General features: G+C 45.7%; 1 protein-coding gene and 1 pseudogene across 2 annotated transcripts in view; both read right to left on the bottom strand.

Annotated features, from left to right (window-relative positions):
* Positions 1-2,413: 2,413 nt before the first annotated feature.
* Positions 2,414-4,047, bottom strand: LOC102020202 (annotated as a pseudogene).
* A 1,722-nt stretch (positions 4,048-5,769) lies between these two features.
* Positions 5,770-5,974, bottom strand: part of Prrc2c (proline-rich coiled-coil 2C) — a gene marked incomplete in the record, with an annotated part of 78,195 nt that continues 77,990 nt past the window's right edge. For both annotated transcript variants that reach the window (XM_005374839.2, XM_013520642.1), the window contains 1 exon segment: positions 5,770-5,974.

The raw sequence follows: 5,974 nt of genomic DNA, 5'->3' as shown, positions 1-5,974 counted from the left end.
TCCGCAACTACTGCATTCGTTCCATGGGAAACACTGCAGAAGGTTCCATGGGAAACACTGCAGAAGAGGTGTGGCCTGCTCTTGGGCCACAACTCATTGCTGGGTGAGGTGGCGCACACCTGCAACCCCAGCACTCTGGGGACCAAGGCTGGAGGATCGCAGGTTTGAGCCCAGCCTGGACAACTTAGTGAGACTCTGTCTCAAGAAAAACTAACGGGCTGGAGATGTAGCTCACCATGAAAGCCCTGACCCGCTGTTTTTCCCTGTGCACTGTGGCTAACACAAACTTAGAAACCTTGGAAATAAAAGAGTGGAAAAAACTTCAGCAGTCTGAGCAAGGCGGTCAGGGACTAGTGGTCATCTTCTGTCCCCTCAGCAACCGCATTACCAAGAAAGACCACAAAAGGGAATGTTATTCCCCCTCTAGACAATGCCTGCTTCTGTCTCCTTCACACCTTGTAGGGTGGAATCGTGGTTTTTACTTGAGAAACATGTAGGACCTAGCGAGAATGCCTGCCCCAAGGTAGGCACTGCGTAGATGCTTTGGACAAACAGGAGGACCAGCACACTCCTGTGGAGAACGTGACCGCCCGTGTGGAGGGTGATCAGGAGCCGCTCTGTGCTTCCTGACTGCATCTCAGTGTACCTTCGGGAGCAAGGCAAAGCAGTTCAAGCACAGGGCATTTCTGGCTCTGGGCTGCTGTTATTAGTGATTCTCAGTTTTACCCTATGAGGCCTTAAGCTGAAGGTAAAATTCTGGTAACTGAGCCTTGTTAGCTGGACACTTTCTAACATCCATTTATATTCCTGGGTTACAGAAATCCAAAGGCAAATCAGTGCCCAGTGGGGTCACTGTTCAGCTTTCTGCAGTGTGGTTTTACCCCCGGTAAAATCCACTTTCCATTTTCTCACACAGTTCAGTGTGAGAAGGTGCTCCCCCATGGAACCGATCGAGCTGAACATCATGTATTTCCAACTTGAAATCCACCATGCAAAGCCCTCGGATACTGTTCAATGCAGATGGCCTAAAATTAATCCAAAGTGGACGTTTTTACCCCTAGAATTCATCTCTTTTTCTCTCTATATTATTCTTGAACCTGAGACATCCAAGGATCACAGCCTCCCCTTACTGAAATTCCCTCTATTCTCCACTAAGTACTAGCGCTGGGACTTTTTTCAGTGCAAAGGAGGAAAACTGTCAGCGTCTCCTTTCTGGGCTCATAGACCAGTAAGTGACAAATTTGTCTAAAAGTGATGGCCCGACATGGTGATGCATACCTGGAGTCCCAGCACTCTGGGAGGCTGAGGCAGGTGGGTTGAAAATTTAAGCCCAGCCTGGGCAACATAGTGAGACTGTCTCAGGGGAAGAGTTCTGAGGAATGTAACTCAAGGCAAAGGCCCGAATTCAGTTCCCAGTACTGTGCAAACCAAACCAAACCAAACCAAACCAAACCAAACCCACCAAACCAACTGCACACAAAACAGAGAAACAAGGCGGGAGCCCTCGGGAGGATTGCAGTCATACTTAGAGGGTTCACACTGCAAAATGACCCATGAAATAGGGGCCAAGTATCAAGTACTGTCTACTGGACTGTGGTAAGAAACGGTCTGAGATGTGATAATATATGGTGAATACGACACACACCTGTAGTCCCAGCACTTGGGAGGCTGAAGCAGGTGGATCACCAAGCATTTGAAGCCAGCCTGAATTATATACAGAGACCCTACTCAAAAAACCGAAAAATCAAAAGGATGTATTAAAATACACATTACCATCCATCTCCCTCGAAGGGTACCACCTTGGTTTGAACATACTCCGTCGTTCTTGTGACCTCCCAGGGTGTTCCCAGAAGTCCTCTTTCTCGTCCTTCTGAGGTGTGCGAATGCTGCTGCTGAGTGCCATCCAATAAAGGAAGGCTGTGGAGAAGAGGACGGCGTATGCTCATCCACCGTATCCAGGCAGCTCATCCCCAAAATCAAAATGACCATGAAATAGAAATGTTTTGATTTGATCCAGGTCATTGGGGCAGCTACTGCGGCACAACCAGAGACACTAGAACTGCTTCAGAAAGTGGAAAAAAACAAGGGGATAATTATGTTTGAGGTGAGAAGTATTTTTTTTTAGAGAATTCAGTTTCTATTGATTCTACCCAGAGTTAACCATGACGGGGACACACGAAGCATCATGTTTCCCCGACAATAAGCCTTGATGGTCATTACCCTTGTGACGGCCAGCGTCAGGCAGACTGCACCTCGCTACTCTCTTGCTCACTGGCTACTCTGTCATGGGTAAGGCAAAGACAGGCTCCTCTGGGCTGGCATTTTCAATCTGTAGTTTCCAAGGCTGACGATTTTCCGGTCAGATCTTACTTTCAGAGAGACACATAGTTCTGAATGACACCTCTTCCAAATTTCACAGTGAAACCACACTTGGACTTTCCAGGTGTCCCAAGTGCATCCAGGCACTGCGGGTCACCGTCATCACGTCCGTCAGCTCTCTGCTGGGGACAGACCAGCCATCATACTCATCGTGGCTGTTGTTATAATGCTTCCCAGCGGCTTTATTATACACTGGGAGTCTTCCATCGATTCTGTTGACACAGCATTAATACAGATAGCAGCATCTGTGCCCCCGCCCTCCAGGGAATAGAGCGTTGGGTCCCCTCGAAAGGAAGTACTGTGCATACTATCCAGAACCAAAGCCGGGCAGGGGCACTGCTTGGGAGTCTCCACATGTGGTGGGCACAGCAGAACACACATAGTTGAAGAGTCAATTTTCCTGAAAGGGACACCACCTCCTTGGCCACTCATCTTCACAGTCAAATTCTCATTTTCCAGGGCGACTTGGACTTGAGTAGGGGTGAACACCTTTGTCGACAAGGTGCTCCACAGTTGCTCTCACTGCAGTCTTGAAAAGTTCAAACAGCAGTGCTAGAGACGGGATGATTACTCAGTGTGAGGGGAAGTATTTTTGATGGCACACAACAGTTTGTATTTGCTGTCCTGGTGATTCTGCACTTAGTTCTAGTTCAGGAGAGTTAGTACAAGTTACACAGACGCCTGGCGTTTTCACAGCCATCGTCAACAACCCCAACTACAGTGGAGTTCGGATTTACGCTGCCAGCGTGCTCTTGATGAGATGGATTTCCTCTGCTCCCAGATAATAAAGGAAAATTGCTGAGTTCTAATTGAAATGCAGCTCATGTAGAACTGACTCAAAATGTACTGAACCTTCTGGCTGGTGATGGGATCCACCTCAAAGCGCTCCTTGTGTTCAATCACACCCGGGACCGTGATGAGAATGTCGTCATGTCAGTTTCAGATCTTAATCACAGTATTTGTAAAATGATAAATAGCTTTCGCATCTTCAGCACTTTTGTCCTTGAAACCAAGAAGCTCCTGGATATACGAGCTCTGGACCAACTGAACAGACGGTGTCCTGAGGTTATCTGGAAGGAGATTTCTTTCTTCCCCTATATTTGCCAATCTAATAGGCAACTCATGGCCAGAAACATAAACGAAGTCTTTTCAGAAGCATTCACCAATCCGAGGTCCAGGAACTGCTCCATGGAGAGCATGGACGGCAGGTAGGCCCCGAGGCCGATTTGGCCCGGAACGCCATGGTCCGAGCAAGAATCTGAGGCGGGGCTGTGGCTGGTGCGCGGGTGCGCTCGGCGCAGCAGGAGTGGAAGGGTCCTGTGGAGCCCAGGGGGCCAGACCTGGAGAAGCTGGTGTGGAGTCCTAGGTCTGGCTTGCCGGGTGGTGTACGAGACTTGGTGAGTGGCGGCCGGGGGTGCTGTCAGGGCCACCAAGGGGAAGCGTTCTGATGATTAATTGGAAATGTTATTTCTGATCACACCTAGTGTATTTCCTGCACCACTCAGTTATCTGACCCACTATATAATTATGCCAGAACCTCATTTGTTGTTCAAATTAAGTTTTCTTCTCCTATTGCACATTCAGGGAATGTAGAAAAGGAACGCAGAGTAAATTAGTGGTTCTGTTAACCCATTTTTAACTAAGTTGCTTATACTGACCGATGGCCATATGGGCAGATTATTATTTGGTCTCTGTATTTTTCACTCTAAAAAACTATCCAATTTGGTATGAAAAGATCTAGAAAACCATGAGAAAATATAAAAATGCAAAGGAATTCTGTATTCAGACTGCCTTACAATCGATGATGCCATTTTACGAAGAAAAATGAAGACCACTGATGATCTGCGTGTATGTAAAAGACTAGCCGACGTCTCAAAGAAATGGCACAGCACTACATGAAAAGATTAGGGAATAAATGTATACCTACCTACAGTCAGACAGTTAAGCGTATTCACACTTTGTACATTTCCTAGTCAGCTCCAGCAAGATGGAGGCCACTTCAGAATCCGAAGAACATGCCAGGCTCAAATTGCCACGGAAATGCACCTCTATTCATTACACTCCAAGAAACACTGAAAATCAGTAGCACTGTGGCTTGAAATCTGTTGCCATTGTCTTCGGCAGAACTATACAGAGCCTTTGCTTTGAGCTCCAAAAGCTGATTGTCTTACACAAAGGGTATGAATGAAGACCAGCAAACATGGGTCTAACCACAGCGTTTCAAATCTTTAGTCTCGTTACACCTTTTGTATCTTGCCTCTAGCCGAGTTGTAGCTTTCTTAAAATGATATATATTGTAAAAATTAAACACATCTCAAACCTTACCCTCTTCTCACCCCCATCAGCCTTCTATCAACAGCACAGTTTGTTAAGGACAAAACCTGGACAACTCCTCCTCCTCCTCACCAGAGTACCTCAAGGGTCAAAGGATGTTCAGGTTATGTGACCAAATCTGCTACTTACTAACAGCACCATCTTTTGGGTTATTTTACTGTATGTCAGAGAAGCCAGGTAGCATTGGTGTGACCAATGAACTGGTGGAGAAACCGATACCTTACTCTCATCAGATATGGTTTTGCTGCCAGTTTTCCATTATAGATGCTAGGGAAAGGCATTAGTGGTGTTCCATGTAAATACAGACAACGGAGCAGCATAAACCTGGTTACCTTCTGGGTCCTAAAATTTAGGATGATTAAACTCATATACTGCGATGTGAAAAAAAGGCACACTGAAGGACGTGGTCAGGCGCGTATGCGAGATGTGACTCTTCAGCAGTCTGTACGTCCTACTTTGCCACACCCTTCCCCCAAATACCGCACTTTAGTGCCAGTGTTCTTAATTTAGAGCATATTTTGAGAAAGACCTTACACCACAAAACTTAGGTGGATCTTCCAAGTACTTTCTGTATTTCATAGTCACTATCCATGAATAAAGGAGGCATACATATCATTAACGTGGAACCACTGGTTTTGCTACAGCTGGTGTGGAAGCCACGTGTTCTGGACTGAATGTGGAATTTTAGGATAAGTAGTCTTTCAGCACTCTACAAACTGAGAAAATGATAAACTATCCTAACAAAAATATGAAAGACACAAATGTAAATACTCAGGTCTGTTCTTAAAGTTTCAGTGTCTCTCCAGAAGAATGGCAAAGCTCTTTTCTGTATTTGACACTCTGGATCATTAGTAAGACTCCTCCTTGACCGACTGTCTGGTTCTCAGTCTGACCACCCTGAGAACAATTATCCTCCTCAGCAACGACTGGTCTGAACAGGCCAGGTAAAAATCCAATTTCTGAAAACCTTTTCCTGAAGCATAATGCACTCTGATCACTATTTTGGGCACACGATGGCTTGCTTCAGATGTGAAGAATGGATCAGAATCACAAGAATTGTTATTTAGAGAATACTTTATTAGTTTCTGTAATCAAACCCACGTAGATAAGACCTTACATATTTAATACAGTGCGTTACCCCTGTACAAATGGAAAAAAAAATTAAGTTTAACGTTTCTAGACCAATATGGCTGTTAATTTCTGTACAATGCCAACTCAACACGGTAAACTGGGATAACTTTTTCCAAAGTTGACAGCACAG

This window comes from Chinchilla lanigera, unplaced genomic scaffold, assembly GCF_000276665.1.
Source record: "Chinchilla lanigera isolate Chin_1 unplaced genomic scaffold, ChiLan1.0 scaffold00005, whole genome shotgun sequence".
NCBI classification, from domain to species: domain Eukaryota; kingdom Metazoa; phylum Chordata; class Mammalia; order Rodentia; family Chinchillidae; genus Chinchilla; species Chinchilla lanigera.
The sequence above is the reverse complement of the archived record's forward strand: the minus strand, read 5'-3'. Positions and strand labels throughout refer to the sequence as shown.